The sequence below is a fragment of the Pseudophryne corroboree genome, chromosome 3, assembly GCF_028390025.1.
Source record: "Pseudophryne corroboree isolate aPseCor3 chromosome 3, aPseCor3.hap2, whole genome shotgun sequence".
In the NCBI taxonomy this organism is placed as follows: Eukaryota; Metazoa; Chordata; class Amphibia; order Anura; family Myobatrachidae; genus Pseudophryne; species Pseudophryne corroboree.
Genome location: NC_086446.1, coordinates 101,676,009 through 101,692,826, shown reverse-complemented (window position 1 = coordinate 101,692,826; position 16,818 = coordinate 101,676,009).

Here is a 16,818-nt window from a genome sequence, read left to right as displayed (position 1 = left end):
GAAACGTCACAGGTGAAATTCCACCGCAGAATAAGTTCTGCTCTCACACCAAGAGACATATTTCTTCCAAATACGGTGGTAATGTTTAGACGTTACCTCCTTCCTGGCTTGGATCATAGTCGGGATAACTTTGTTAGGGATCTTCTGGCTAGAATCAGCCGTTCAACATCCATGCCGTCAAATGTAGCCGCAGTAAGTCCTGATAGACGAACGGGCCTTGTTGCAGAAGATCCTCGCAAGGAGTGTCAAAGTCGAAAAATATAGCGACCTATGATGCCTTGTACTAACCCCATGCGCTTGCCCGCTGCACGTGCACATTCTCTCCCGTGCGTGCGCACATTCGCAGTTGCGTGACGGCGCCTCCACGGTCGTGCGCTCAGGCGCGTGGTATGTGCATTTACGGTAGAGTTGGTGTGCGTCTGGCGGGCGACTCGATCGTTACATAGTTAATCCAAATAGTATATTTTATAGGTTATGGTCCCTTTAATAATATCTGTAAGTATGTTTAGTGTAACTGGTTCATGAACAAAGGAATTCCTCTTTGCATGATACGAAGGGTCAGACAGGGTCTGAACAGTGGTGTTTAGTACCTAACCGAAGAGTATTTCATTAGAAACATTCCGGTGTTGGATAGGAAGAGATCGGTCGCTCCATCATATAGTTATATATAAAAGTAGTTTATGGACTTTAAAAGTATTTGCTGTTTTATTACACATGTGGGGGGAAACCTGAGATTCCCTCCCACCTGAGCAGTCTGGAATAGTCACAGCCCACCTGTTCAAACAAACCTATGACCTTTTGTTATAATGTGAAGACAGATTCCTGTGTCCAATGAACAATGAGATTGTAGGGCCCTTTGTAGTGTACTGTATGTTGTGTATATAAGAAACAGCCAGGCTGGACCAGCTCAGTCTACTCTCCACAAAAGGTTTTCATCATTGACTAACTAGAGAGCTGGTTCCAGGACTGCGCAGCAATCATTCCCCAGTGTGTAAGTTTTTCTCTGTGACCAACTTAATCTCTGTCTGTATTTGCCATACTCTCTCTCTCTCTGTTATTGTTTAGGATCAAGACGCTATTGTATATTTATGTCCAGTTATCCTGCTTAGGTGTTTCATGTTAGTGCTGTAGTGTATAAGCTGTAAACTGTATTTTTCCCTTTTTACATAGCTAAATCTAGTTAGTAAAGGTGTTGGAACCTCAGCAAGGTGTCTGTGTTTCTCTAGCTAGTACAAAGGGTTTCTGAGTATCTCAATCACTCAAACAGCTTGCTTAAATATCCAGGTTAACCAGTGGTATATCATTACAGTATCTCAATACTAAGACTTACAGTAGAATCAGGCTCTGTGTTTAAAGTTTATAAAAGTACTATCTGTGTGTACGCTCGCTGTGTGTATTCCGTACACTCAGCGCAGCATTTGTACGTGACTTGCGTGCTACCTGCGAGGTCTTTGTACGCAAATAGCGTATGAAGTGCGTAGCACGTGCACGTGGTTTAGCGGCCATTACGGCTTGAAGGTATTAGTAAATAGCTAATGTTAAAAGGTAGATAACGGACTCTATCAGGAGGTATAGGCCACGGATCTTCCAGGAGCATCTCCAGAAGGTCCGCATACCAAGCCCTTCTTGGCCAGTCCGGAGCAATGAGTATTGCTTGAACCTTTTCCCTTTTTATTCTTTTGAGAATTCTTGGGGTCAGGGGAAGTGGAGGGAACACGTACACCATCTGAAAGACCCATGGAGTCGTCAGAGCATCTACCGCCACTGCCTGTGGGTCTCTCGACCTGGAACAATACCGCTTGAGCTTCTTGTTGAGACGAGAGGCCATCATGTCGATTTGTGGAAATCCCCACCGACGTGTCAGGCACCTGAACACTTCCGGGTGAAGGCCCCACTACCCCGGGTGCAGGCCGTGTCTGCTGAGGAAGTCTGCTTCCCAGTTGTCTACTCCCGGAATGAAGACCGCTGACAACGCCACAGCGTTTTTTTCTGCCCAGAGGCGAATTCTTGACACCTCTGACATTGCTACTCTGCTTTTCGTTCCGCCCTGTCGGTTTATGTTGTCCGACTGGACTTGAATGGCCCGATCCTGAAGAAGATAAGAGGCCTGCAGAAGGGCTTTGTATATGGTCCTGAGATCCAGAATGTTGATTGGAAGGACAACTTCCTGACTTGACCATCTTCCCTGAAACTACACCCCCTGGGTGACTGCTCCCCAACCTCGGAGGCTTGCGTCCGTGGTTAACAGGATCCAGTCCTGAATTCCAAACCTCCAACCCACGACGAGGTGAGAGGTCTGTAGCCACCAGAGAAGGGAGATCCTGGCTTTTGGTGACAGACGAATCCTCTGGTGCATGTGAAGATGCGATCCGGACAAACAGATCGAGCTGGAAGGCCACAATTTTCCACAGAAGGTGAATGCATAGATGCACCGATATCCGGGTTGGCTTCAGGACATCCCGAACCATCGACTGTATTACCAATGCCTTTTCCAACGGAAGGAACACTTTCTGCGACTCCGTGTCCAGTATCATTCCCAGGAATGGGAGCATCTGTGTTGGCTCTAGGTGAGATTTTGGAAGGTTAAAAATCCACCCGTGATCCTGGAGAAGTTTGGTTGAGAGGCCAATGCTGTCCAGCAACCTCTCCCTGGATGACGCCTTTATCAGAAGTTCGTCCAGATTCGGAATTATGTTCACTCCCTGCTTGCGGAGTATAAACATCATCTCTGCCTCACTTTGGTGAACACCATCTGTGCCGTGGAGAGACCAAATGGCAGGGCCTGGAACTGGTAGTGACAGTCCTGCAGTTCAAACCGTAGATAAGCCTGATGAGGCGGCCAGATCGGAATGTGTAGGTACGCATCCTTGATATCCAGAGACACTAGGAATTCCCCTTCCTCCAGACCAGAGATCACCGCTCTCAGCGACTACATCTTGAACTTGAACACTCTTAAGTACAGGTTCAAGGACTTTAGGTTCAGAATCGGCCTTACCGAACCATCCAGTTTCGGTACTACAAACAAGTTGGAATAGTACCCCTTATTTTGTAGATGAGGTGGAACTGGAACAATGACTTGAGTCTGTACCAGTTTTTGGATGGCATGCTGTAAAGTTATACTGGTCTCTTGTAAAGCTGGTAAGCATGATTTGAAGAATCTGCGAGGTGGGAGCTCTTGGAACTCCAGTATGTAGCCCTGGGAAACAAGATCAATTACCCAGGAATCCCGGCACGAACTTGACCAGATGTGACTGAAGATTTGTAGTCTGGCTCCCACCTGACAGACCTCTAGGCCTCGTGGTCCACCGTCATGCTGAAGGCTTTGAGGAAGCAGAGAATGAGCTCTGTTCCTGAACACCTGCAGTTGCTGGTTTGCGTGGTTTTCCTCTTGTGCCTCTGGAGGCAGTAAAAGCATCTCTGGATTATCCCTTAAACTTGGCTGTCCGAAAGGACTGTAAATTTGAAGCTGAATAAACTTTCCTGGCTGGGGGAGCTGTGGAAGGAAGATACGTAGACTTACCCGCAGTAGCATTGGAGAGCCATCTGTCTAGTTCTTCTCCAAATAAGGCCTCTCCTGTGAATGGTAGGCTTTCCACGCCTTTCCTGGAGTCTGCATCAGCTGTCCAATGGCATAGCCACAAGCCCCTGCATGCCGACACTGCCATAGCGGTGGTGCGTACATTAAGCAAACCAATCTCTTTTATGGCTTCCACCATAAAGTTTGCAGAGTCCTGTATATGCTGCAGGAGTAAAACAACATCCCCCTAGACAAGGAATCAAACCCCTCAATTAGGTTACCTGACCATTTAGCAATGGCTTTTGTGATCCACGCACATGTAATAGTGGGTCTTTGGGCCACCCCAGCAGCTGTGTACAATGATTTGAGTGCAGTCTCAATTTTACGATCAGCCGTATCTTTTAGGGAGGCTGCACCAGGGACAGGAAATACAATTTTATGTGACAGCCTAGAGAATGATGCGTCCACTATCGGAGGATTTTCCCATTTTTTCCTATCCTCCAGAGGAAAAGGAAAACATGAGAGCAACCTTTTAGGGATTTGAAATTTCTTATCAGGATTAACCCACGGTTCTTCAAACAGGGTATTCAATTCCTTTGACGCAGGAAATTAACTGAGTACTTATTTTTTACATTACACCTTATCAGGAATTTGCAGAACATCTCTGATAGCCTCTATAAGTGCTTCTATTCTCTGTGACAGAGTAGCATCCCCCCCTTCCCCTCCAAATCCACCTCACCCTCCTACATGTCTGACCCGTCAGTGCCAGACTGCAGGATATGGGCCAGAGATAGTTTTTGCAGACAAATGGGAGGGGATTGAAACGCTGGTTCGGGGACTGAGTCTCTATTCATCAACTCATCCACAGTCTGTCTTAAGTATTGCGTCTCTTTCTCATTGAGTGATAGCTTTGTAGAAATATTTGAGATCATTCCCTTAATGGAAGTAACCCATTCTGGTTCAGCCTCGCTATTCTGGGAAGGTGCACTGCCCTGAGTACCCAGTAGTGAGCCCCCTGGTGAAGAGGAACACTCTGCTGTACAAGAAACACACTCTTTGCATGACATAATGTAAATGTGACAGCACACACACACACACAGGAAAAGGTTAAGCACAATTAACCCACAAAGAGCCCTTTAGGGAGACACAGAGTAATTTGGAGTCAGCCCCCACCGTGCCCTTATCGCTAATGCCAAGCTTAGCCGGGTCGCAGACTAAGTTCCCTGATAGGGGACTTAGTACACTAATAGTCACTCCCTCCCAGCTGTGACCCCCTGTTCTCGCTGAGGTAATCTGGAGTCACACTGGAGGAGCTGCGCGTCCCTGTCAGTCAGCGTCTATGTCCGCTGCAGAGGGAAAATGGTGCTGGTGAGCTGCTGGATCCTCTCATAGTGAAGCCTCGCCCCTTCAGTGGCGCACGGTCTTCCCGCTTTTTTTATACTGGCTGAGGTAATCTGTTGGAAATCTGGAGAGAAAACCGTTTTAAGGCTGTTTTTGCCAGTGTGGGTACTGTGTACAGTGTACTGAGATGCAGTTGTGTACGGTGTCTGGAGACACATTCCGCCCAGTAGCGGATCTTGCCACGGGCAAGCAGGACTTTTGCCCGGGACGCCGCCTTCCGGAGGGCGCCAGCGCCATCCGGAGGGCGCCGCACCATGGCAAGATCCGCTGCTGCTGTGCCCCCCGTTGGTCGCTCTGTCCCGCTGCCGCTGTCCCCCTGCTGTGAAGGGAACTAGACGCGTAGCGTCTAGTTTCCCTTCATGGAGAGGACCTTTACTGTGCGGTGCGCGATGACGTCATCGCGCACAGCACAGCAAAGGTCCTCTCCACGAAGGGAAACTAGACGCGAGCGTCTAGTTTCCCTTCGTGGAGAGGACCTTTGATGTGCGGTGCGCGATGACGTCATCGCGCACCGCACATCATTTCACTACTGTACAGGGGGCGTAAATGACCACGCCCCCTGTACGAAGCCACGCCCCCTTTACCCGCCCGGGGAGCTGGAAGAAGCAGAACCGGCCCCGATTCCGCCCCAGTTAGAAGCCGTGCGTCTCCGTACCCTCATGCCGCCATAATAGCCGATGACCCGCAAGCTGGGACGCCGGCTTAGTACTCACCACTCTTCATTCTTCTGGCTCTGTTAGGGGTGACGGCGTGCTGCGGGAATGTATGCTTGCCGTGGTGAGGCTTGAGAATAGTTTCCTCAGGAGCTCAGTGTCCTATCAGCGGGGAACGGGACCATTAACCCTTCAAGAGGTTTGGCCGTTCCCCCTCCCTAAGTCCCACGAAGCAGGCAGTCTGGTGCAAACCAGCCTTGCCTGAAAATAACAAACATAAAATAAATGCAGAAAACTCTTCAGAAGCGTCCATAAGCGTGACCGGCTCCTCCGGGCACATTTTCTAAACTGAGTCTGGTAGGAGGGGCATAGAGGGAGGAGCCAGCACACACACTATCAAATTCTTAACGTGCCCATGGCTCCTAGTGGACCCATCTATACCCCATGGTACTATATGGAACCCCAGTATCCTCTAGGACATAAGAGAAAATATTCTTATTAAAGCAAGCCCCGTGGTCATTATAAGGAGCAAATATATATATATATATATATATATATATATATATATATATATATATAGAGAGAGAGAGAGAGAGGTTTTTCTGTATATATTTTATCCTATTATTACTCAGAGGATCACAAAGTGCATTGAATCCCTTTTTTATTACACACAATGTCGCCATACTGGTTTATTTCTCTTTCTGTCCCTAACCTTAATGTTATAGAATATATTATATATAGGGGCGTGGCTTCACTGGGAAAGGGGCATGGCCACAAAATAGTACCAATTGACATTGCACCGCACAGTAGCATCCATTATTCAAATCATAACAAACAGTAGTGCCACTTACACATATTACACCACAGAAAAGCCCCTTACACACTTTATGCCACGGTAGAGCCCCTTACACACATTACACCACGGTAGAGCCCCTTACACACGTTACACCACGGTAGAACCCCTTATACACATTACACCAGGCAGAGCCCCTTACATCCCCCCTGCCCTTAGGGTGTAGTGTACTGTAGTGTGTGTAGACGCTTACATTATTTCTCCCTTCTGCTGCTGCCGGCTTCTGGACCGGAACTCCCTCTGTACACTGCAGGACAACACTGCCCAGCGCTGACTGCTCTATTATTTACAGCGACAAGCGCTACCACTGTAGTATCGGCACATGGTGGGACATCGAGGTGGATCCAGACGCAGCGCCCACAGGGCAATTGCGCTGTGGGCGCAGCACACACTGCACAGCACTAGTTATGGCCCTGGCTAACCCCAAGTGTAATTGTATCCATAAGCCTCCTGGAAATGTTGACCTAAAAACAATAGACAATGTCGGCATTAGTTATGTTGACATTTTAATAATGTCACATCATTAATATCAACCTTCTGCTGTTGACATTGAGAGTGTTGACATGTTAAGTGCCAACATGGGCGTAGATGTGTTACCAGGTACTGACCGTGTTGGTAATTCTCTTCCTGCTTTGCCTCTATACAGGGCCAAAGCAGGAAGCAGTAGCAACAAGATGTATCATCTGTTTGCCGGAGTGGGGGAGTAAAAACGCCCCCTTCCGATAATCCCTATCAGCCCCCCAAGAGTGCATCAGCCTAATGCTGATGCACTGTGTCTCCCCTCATGGCCAACTCTAGTGCGCATGTGCCAGATCCCAATACTAACGCAAGATCTCCCATGCGAAGTCCGGCGCCAGCAGCCGCAGCCAGGTATGTGTATGGGGCAATGACACCTGCAGCTGTCAAAATAGCGCCCGTCACCTTGCTCACTGCGCCGCTGTAACGCATGGGGGAGAGGTGGTATCAGTGCACATAACGTGCGCTGATACTACTTCTCCCCCATGACGGAGGATAATACATTTACATGGTGACTGCATGCCGCATTTGCAAACATGCCTTTACTGTACATTACCTAGAACATCAATGCCCACACCATGTTCCACCTCTTCGGTTATAAGTGAGACGTGTTCATTTTGTTTATGACTTGGCATGCAGAGGTGAGTTTGTATTCTTTGGCGTATGTTTGCTTTCTGTGCGTGGGGAGTTCAAAAACAATTTGTATTAAGAAACCAAATATGTGCAATTTGCGCTACGACAACTAAAGTACGCTAAAGTCTGCATCAACCCCATAGGATAGATTTAAGTCTAAGAACTTTTTCATAGAATTGCTGCTGCATGCAAATATAAACATTGGTTGGGGTGGGAGAGGCTATGACTGTTTCATCTTTAATCAGGCCCTTATTTCTGAAGAATGGTAACTTAATGATAAAGAGATTATATTGTATGGTGTTGTAATGAACTTTCTGTATTGGTGTTCGCAAATAGTCTCTGTATTGTATTGCAGTCACTGATGCTCTCTATATTATATGACAGTCAATGTCTTGTTCTTTGTATTATATGGCAGTCATTGAGAGTCTCTGTATTATATGGCGGTCTGTATAATGAGCTTTGCATTATATGGGCACTGCCATGTTCTTTGGGGGTGATTCAATTGTTTGTGCTCCCATATATCATACAGTGACAGCCATTTAATACAGAGATCCTCACAGTGATTGTCATATAATACAGAGAACAACACAGTAATAACCATATAATAAAGAGAGCCTTACAGTGACAGCCATATAATACAGACAGTATCTTCACAGTCATTAACATATAATACAGAGAACATCACAGTGACTGCTATATAATGCAGAGAGCATTAGTGATTGCCACATAATACAGAGGGCATCAGTGACCACCATGCATGCTGTAAAGAGAGCACCAGTAACCATTATATAATACAGAGAACATCATGGTAACCACTATATAAAAGAGAACATCACTGACTGGAATATAATTCGGAAAGCATCAGTGACAGTCACATAATATAGAGAACCTTACAGTGACTGCCACATAATACAGTAAACCTCACAGTGATCGCCAAAAAATACAGAGATCATCACAATAGCCACCATATAATACAGGGAACATCACAGTGACCCCCATATAATACAAAGAGGGCAATTGAATTGTTAATCTCTCTCGTGGCTACAGTCTAAAGTGACCTGGAGATATTTAACTGTTTCACCAGCTAACCTTGTATTGGTCATAACAACCACATCCTGATGCGCAAATGTGGACGATTAGGCACGTTAAGTGGCTTCTCCCATGCTAAGTGCTGGGCATACCTTAACTACAGGCACTTGTGCCCAGTCCCAAAGCTCTACTTTACACAGATTTTTGCAAAAAGTAAACAATACATAAACACATTAAAAAATGTAAAACCCACCTGGCAGACCTACTGTGGCAGGAATAGACTCAACTTCGCCTAAATATATTGATCAATACTTGCATCTAATAGCGGCCAAAAAAATAGAAGTTATATTAAAGATAGCACACAAGTTTTGAGGACCTTACAAGAAGTACAATGGAAAAACAACTATGGGGGTCATTCCGACCCGTTCACACGCAGCGGTTTATTGCTGCGGTGCGAAAAGGGCATGCGCGGCGGCCGCAGTGCGCGTGCTCGACGTTGCCCGGCGACGGGGATCGCCGGGTTACGGCGCGTCTTGAGAAGGAAGCGGTCGCAGAGCGGACCGCAAAGAAGATTGACAGGAAGGAGGCGTGACAGGGCGGATCCGGATAGTTTGAAGCCGTTTTCATGGAGTGGTGAGTGTAATGCAGGTGTGTCCTGCAGAACGGAGGGTGGAGGAGTGACGTCAAAGCCGGGCCCATCATGGCTGGATCCATCGCACAGGGTAAGTATATCCAGGGCTAGTCTAGTACTGCTTCAATTTTTTTTAGCTTATCAGGGCTGCACAAGCGATCGCTAAAATACACTCCCCATAGGCGTGTACTAGTTGATCGCAGCAGCAGCAAAAAGTTGCTGGCTGCGATCAACTCGGAATGACCACCCATATCTTAATGACATGTGACTTCATATCCCTCTGTTCAGTCACAGAACACATAGCAGGATGTACAATGTTGGAAGAGATCTTCTGTAAAGAATCTGGACTTCTTAAGGAACACATAGATTTCATCATGAAAGTGATTAATTTAATCTTGCAACACAATTACTTTGTGGTTTGCGGTACTGAAAATAAGATTTTACTTACCGGTAAATCTATTTCTCGTAGTCCGTAGTGGATGCTGGGGACTCCGTAAGGACCATGGGGAATAGACGGGCTCCGCAGGAGACATGGGCACTTTAAGAAAGAATTTAGATTCTGGTGTGCACTGGCTCCTCCCTCTATGTCCCTCCTCCAGACCTCAGTTAGAGAAACTGTGCCCGGAAGAGCTGACAGTACAAGGAAAGGATTTTGGTAATCCAGGGCAAGATTCATACTGTTGTTTCAAGATTCATACCAGCCACACCAATCACACCGTATAACGTGAGATAAACATACCCAGTCAACAGTATGAACAATAACAGAGCAACAGGTCAACCCTGATGCCACCATAACATAACCCTTATTTAAGCAATAACTATATACAAGCATTGCAGAAAAAGTCCGCACTTGGGATGGGCGCCCAGCATCCACTACGGACTATGAGAAATAGATTTACTGGTAAGTAAAATCTTATTTTCTCTAACATCCTAGTGGATGCTGGGGACTCCGTAAGGACCATGGGGATTATACCAAAGCTCCCAAACGGGCGGGAGAGTGCGGATAACTCTGCAGCACCGAATGAGCAAACACAAGGTCCTCCTCAGCCAGGGTATCAAACTTGTAGAACTTTGCAAAAGTGTTTGAACCTGACCAAGTAGCCGCTCAGCAAAGCTGTAATGCCGAGACCCCTCGGGCAGCCGCCCAAGAAGAGTCCACCTTCCTAGTGGAATGGGCCTTAACTGATTTTGGCAGCGGCAATCCAGCCGCAGAATGAGCCTGCTGAATCGTGTTACAGATCCAGCGAGCAATAGTTTGCTTTGAAGCAGGTGCACCAAGCTTGTTGGAAGCATACAGGATAAACAAGGACTCTGTTTTCCTGACCCTAGCCGTTCTGGCTACATAAACCTTCAAAGCCCTGACCACATCAAGTAACTTGGAATCCTCCAAATCACGAGTAGCCACAGGCACCACAATAGGTTGGTTTATATGAAAGGATGAAACCACCTTTGGCAGAAATTGTGGACGGGTCCGCAATTCTGCTCTATCCGCATGGAAAACCAGATAGGGACTTTTATGTGACAAAGCCGCCAACTCTGACACACGCCTAGCCGAAGCCAAGGCTAATAGCATGACAACCTTCCAGGTGAGATATTTCAACTCCACCGTTTTGAGTGGTTCAAACCAGTGGGATTTCAGGAAACTCAACACCACGTTAAGATCCCAAGGTGCCACTGGAGGCACAAAAGGGGGCTGAATATGCAGCACTCCCTTTACAAACGTCTGAACTTCGGGTAGAGAAGCCAACTCCTTTTGAAAGAAAATGGATAGGGCCGAAATCTGGACCTTAATGGAACCCAATTTTAGGCCCAAATTCACTCCGGACTGTAGGAAGTGAAGGAAACGGCCCAGCTGGAATTCCTCCGTAGGAGCATTCCTGGCCTCACACCAAGCAACATATTTTCGCCATATACTGTGATAATGTTGAGCTGTCACGTCCTTCCTAGCCTTTATCAGCGTAGGAATGACCTCATATGGAATGCCTTTCTCTGCTAGGATCCGGCGTTCAACCGCCATGCCGTCAAACGCAGCCGCGGTAAGTCTTGGAACAGACAGGGCCCCTGTTGCAACAAGTCCTATCTTAGAGGAAGAAGCCACGGGTCCTCTGTGAGCATTTCTTGCAGATCTGGACACCAAGTCCTTCGTGGCCAATCTGGAACAATGAGTATTGTTCTCACTCCTCCTTTTCTTATTATCCTCAGCACCTTGGGTATGAGAGGAAGAGGAGGAAATACATAGAACGACTGGAACACCCACGGTGTCACCAGGGCATCCACAGCTATCGCCTGAGGGTCTCTTGACCTAGCTTTTTGTTGAGGCGGGATGCCATCATGTCCACCTGTGGCAGTTCCCACCGACTTGTAATCTGTACGAAGACTTCCTGATGAAGTCCACACTCTCCCGGGTGGAGGTCGTGTCTGCTGAGGAAGTCTGCTTCCCAGTTGTCCACTCCCGGGATGAACACTGCTGACAGTGCGCTTACGTGATTCTCCGCCCAGCGAAGAATTCTGGTGGCTTCCGCCATTGCCACTCTGCTCCTTGTGCCGCCTTGGCGGTTTACATGAGCCACTGCGGTGATGTTGTCTGACTGAACCAGAACCGGTTGGTCGCAAAGCAGGGTCTCCGCTTGACGAAGGGCGTTGTATATGGCCCTTAGTTCCATGATGTTGATGTGAAGGCAAGTCTCTTGACTTGACCACAGTCCTTGGAAATTTCTTCCCTGTGTGACTGAACCCCAACCTCGGAGGCTTGCGTCCGTGGTCACCAGGACCCAGTCCTGAATGCCGAATCTGCGGCCCTCGAGAAGGTGAGCGCTCTGCAGCCACCACAGGAGTGACACCCTGGCCCTGGGGGATAGGGTGATTAACCGATGCATCTGTAGATGTGACCCGGACCACTTGTCCAGTAGGTCCCACTGGAAAGTCCTCGCATGGAACCTGCCGAAGGGAATGGCCTCGTATGATGCCACCATCTTTCCCAGGACTCGAGTGCAGTGATGCACAGACACCTGTTTCGGTTTTAATAGGTTCCTGACCAGAGTCATGAGTTCCTGAACTTTCTCTATCGGGAGATAAACCCTTTTCTGGTCTGTGTCTAGGATCATGCCCAGAAAAGGCAGACGAGTCGTAGGGACCAACTGCGACTTCGGAATATTTAGAATCCAGCCGTGTTGCCGTAACACTTCCAGAGAAAGTGTTACGCTGATCAGCAACTGCTCTCTTGATCTCGCTTTTATGAGGAGATCGTCCAAGTATGGGATAATTGTGACTCCTTGCTTCCGCAGGAGTACCATCATTTCCGCCATTACCTTGGTAAATATTCTCGGAGCCGTGGAGAGACCAAACGGCAACGTTTGAAATTGGTAATGACAATCCTGTACCACAAATCTGAGGTACGCCTGATGAGGCAGATAAATGGGGACATGAAGGTATGCATCCTTTATGTCCAGAGACACCATAAAATCCCCCCCTTCCAGGCTTGCGATAACCGCTCTCAGCGATTCCATCTTGAACCGGAAGCTTTTCAGGTACATGTTCAGGGATTTTAAATTCAATATGGGTCTGACCGAACCGTCCGGTTTCGGGACTACGAACATGGTCGAATAATAACCCCTTCCCTGTTGAAGGAGGGGAACCTTGACCACCATCTGTTGAAGATACAATTTTTGAATTGCAGTTAACACTAATTCCCTCTCGCGGGGGGAATCTGGCAGGGCCAATTTGAGGTAACGGTGAGGGGGTATCTCTTCGAATTCCAGCTTGTATCCCTGAGACACAATCTCTATTGCCCAGGGATCCAACTGGGAGTGAACCCACTTGTGGCTGAAATTTCGAAGACGCGCCCCCACCGGGCCTAGCTCCGCCTGTGAAGCCCCAGCGTCATGCGGTGGATTTTGTAGAGGCCGGGGAGGACTTCTGTTCCTGGAAACTAGCCGTGTTGTGCAGCTTCTTTCCTCTGCCCCTGCCTCTGGCAAGAAAGGACGCACCTCGAACTTTCTTGTTTTTCTGAGATTGAATGGACTGCATTTGGTAATACGGTGCTTTCTTAGGCTGTGAGGAAATATATGGCAAAAAATTTGACTTTCCAGCAGTAGCTGTGGAGACCAGGTCCGAGAGACCCTCCCCAAACAATTCCTCACCCTTGTAAGGTAAAACCTCCATATGCCTTTTTGAGTCGGCATCACCTGTCCATTGCCGAGTCCACAGGACCCTTCTGGCAGAAATAGACATTGCATTGATTCTAGAACCCAGCAGACTAATGTCTCTTTGAGCATCTCTCATATATAGGACAGCATCCTTAATATGCCCCAGGGTCATTAAAATAGTATCCTTGTCTAAGGTATCAAGTTCCTCAGATAGGGTATCCGTCCATGCTGCTACAGCACTACACACCCAGGCCGACGCGATTGCCGGCCTCAGTAAGGTACCTGAATGTGTATAAATGAACTTCAGGGCACCCTCCTGCTTTCTATCCGTAGCATCTTTGAGGGTAGCCGTATCCTGTGACGGCAGGGCTACCTTCTTGGACAAGCGTGTTAAAGCCTTGTCCATCCTAGGGGAGGATTCCCAGCGTAACCTGTCCGTTGGCGGGAAAGGATACGCCAAAAGAATCCTTTTGGAAATCTGCAGTTTTTTATCTGGAGATTCCCAAGCCTTTTCACATAACTCATTTAGCTCATGTGAGGGGGAAAAGGTTACCTGTGGTTTCTTTTCCCCATACATATGAACCCAGGGACTGGGGTTTCCTCTGTGATGTGCAACATATCCTTAATTGCTATAATCATATAACGGATGGATTTAGCCAATTGTGGCTGTAACTTTGCATCATCATAATCGACACTGGAGTCAGAATCCATGTCGGTATCTGTGTCAACAATTTGGGATAGTGGGCGCTTCTGAGACCCTGACGGCCCCTGCGACATAGGATCAGGCATGGGCAGGGACCCTGACTGTCCTAAGGCTTCAGCTTTTTCTAACCTTTTATGTAAGGAATTCACACTATCATTTAAAACCTTCCACATATCCAACCAATCAGGTGTCGGTGCCGTCGGCAGAGACACCACATTCATTTGCTCCCGCTCTGCTTCCACATAGCCTTCCTCATCAGATATGTCGACACAAGCGTACCGACACACCACACACACAGGGAATGCCCTTTTCGAAGACAGTTCCCCCACAAGGCCTTTTGGAGAGACAGGGAGAGAGTATGCCAGCACACACCCCAGCACTATATATCCCAGGAATAACACAGTAACTTAATGTTAACCCAGTAGCTGCTGTATATTGTGTTTTTGCGCCGAATTTGTGTGCCCCCCCTCTCTTTTTACCCTCTTCTACCGTGAATCTGCAGGGGAGAGCCTGGGGAGCTTCTTCTCAGCGGAGCTGTGAAGAAAAAATGGCGCTGGTGAGTGCTGAGGGAGAAGCCCCGCCCCCTCGACGGCGGGCTTCTGTCCCGCTAAAATATGCATTTTCTTGGCGGGGGCTCATACATATATACAGTGCCCAACTGTATATATGTGTACTTTCGCCAAAAGAGGTCCATATGCTGCCCAGGGCGCCCCCCCCTGTGCCCTGCACCCTTACAGTGACAGGAGTATGTGAGGTGTGTGGGAGCAGTGGCGCACAGCTGCAGTGCTGTGCGTTACCTCAGTGAAGAACGGAGTCTTCTGCCGCCGATTTCGAAGTCTTCTTGCTTCTCATACTCACCCGGCTTCTGTCTTCCGGCTCTGCGAAGGGGACGGCGGCGCGGCTCCGGGAACGGACGGCGAGGGTGAGATCCTGCGTACGATCCCTCTGGAGCTAATGGTGTCCAGTAGCCTAAGAAGCAGGACCTAACTTCAGAGAGTAGGGCTGCTTCTCTCCCCTCAGTCCCACGATGCAGGGAGTCTGTTGCCAGCAGAGCTCCCTGAAAATAAAAAACCTAACAAAATACTTTCTCACAGCAAGCTCAGGAGAGCTCACTGAACAGCACCCAGCTCGTCCGGGCACAGTCTCAATCTGAGGTCTGGAGGAGGGACATAGAGGGAGGAGCCAGAGCACACCAGAATCTAAATTCTTTCTTGAAGTGCCCATGTCTCCTGCGGAGCCCGTCTTTTCCCCATGGTCCTTACGGAGTTCCCAGCATCCACTAGGACGTTAGAGAAATGGGTACAAAACTCGCACCAGGGCAAGTGAACCTGTTTCTAGCCACGTGGGAGAACCTCTTCATATGGAATAATAACACATATAAAGACCACATCTGTCTATGGTAAATACACTGCTCAGAAAATAAAGGGAACACTTAACACAATGTAACTCCAAGTCATTCACACTTCTGTGAAATCAAACTGTCCACTTAGGAAGCAACACTGATTGACAATCAATTTCACATGGTGTTGTGCAAATGGAATAGACAACAGGTGGGAATTATAGGCAATTAGCAAGACACCCCCAATAAAGGAGTTGTTCTGCAAGTGGTGACCACAGACCACTTCTCAGCTCCTATGCTTTCTGGCTGATGTTTTGGTCACTTTTGAAAGCTGGCGGTGCTTTCACTCTAGTGGTAGCATGAGACGGAGTCTACAACCCACACAAGTGACTCAGGTAGTGCAGCTCATCCAGGATGGCACATCAATGCGAGCTGTGGCAAGAAGGTTTGCTGTGTCTGTCAGCGTAGTGTCCAGAGCATGGAGGCGCTACCAGGAGACAGGCCAGTACATCAGGAGACGTGGAGTAGGCCGTAGGAGGGCAACAACTCAGCAGCAGGACTGCTACCTCCACCTTTGTGCAAGGAGGAACAGGAGGAGCACTGCCAGAGCCCTGCAAAATGACCTCCAGTAAGCCACAAATGTGCATGTGTCTACTCAAACGATCAGAAACAGACTCCATGGTTATCCTGACAATTGCCAAGAAACAAATTCTTAATAATTGGATCAAACCGTCTACCCCTTCTTTGATGGCTGTGAAACACATGACTCTCCGGATTATTTATTTTGAGAGGCGTGCTACTCTTCCTGATATTGAATAGGAGGTTTGCCAAGAAGTGGGAGAGGTATATTGATACTCTAGACCCGGATGTACAGTCGTTCATCTATAAACTTTTTGAGACCACAACGTGGTATCTATATAGACAAATCGATAAGGCCTCTTGACAACCTTAGGCCCATGTACTGTTCCTTTGGGACCTCCTGCTGTTTCCTTAGGAAATGCAATTATATTTATTTTAATACCCCATGCTGTATGTTTAGTCTGATGCCATATGGGTACTGAACCTTCTCTTTGGTTAGTATGGCTAACCATGCCTGAATTACTTCTTTAATATTTTTACTTAGGACTTCTTTGGCCGCTACTCATTCATGATATGATTATACTTGTATTGTTTTCCCCATTTGTCCCCCCCCCCCCACCCCCCTCCTGTCTGTCTTCTTTACTGACCTCTCGGGTATACTGATGTCCTATGAATCCTCAGGTAGAATTGTATGCTTTCTTATGCTAAGACGCACGTCGGTAATGTCTTCATCATTTCCTAGACATCATGTAGGTTAAGATTGTTTATCCTTTACCTCTTACTCAAGCCTACAATTACCGACTATGTATCTGTGGTTTC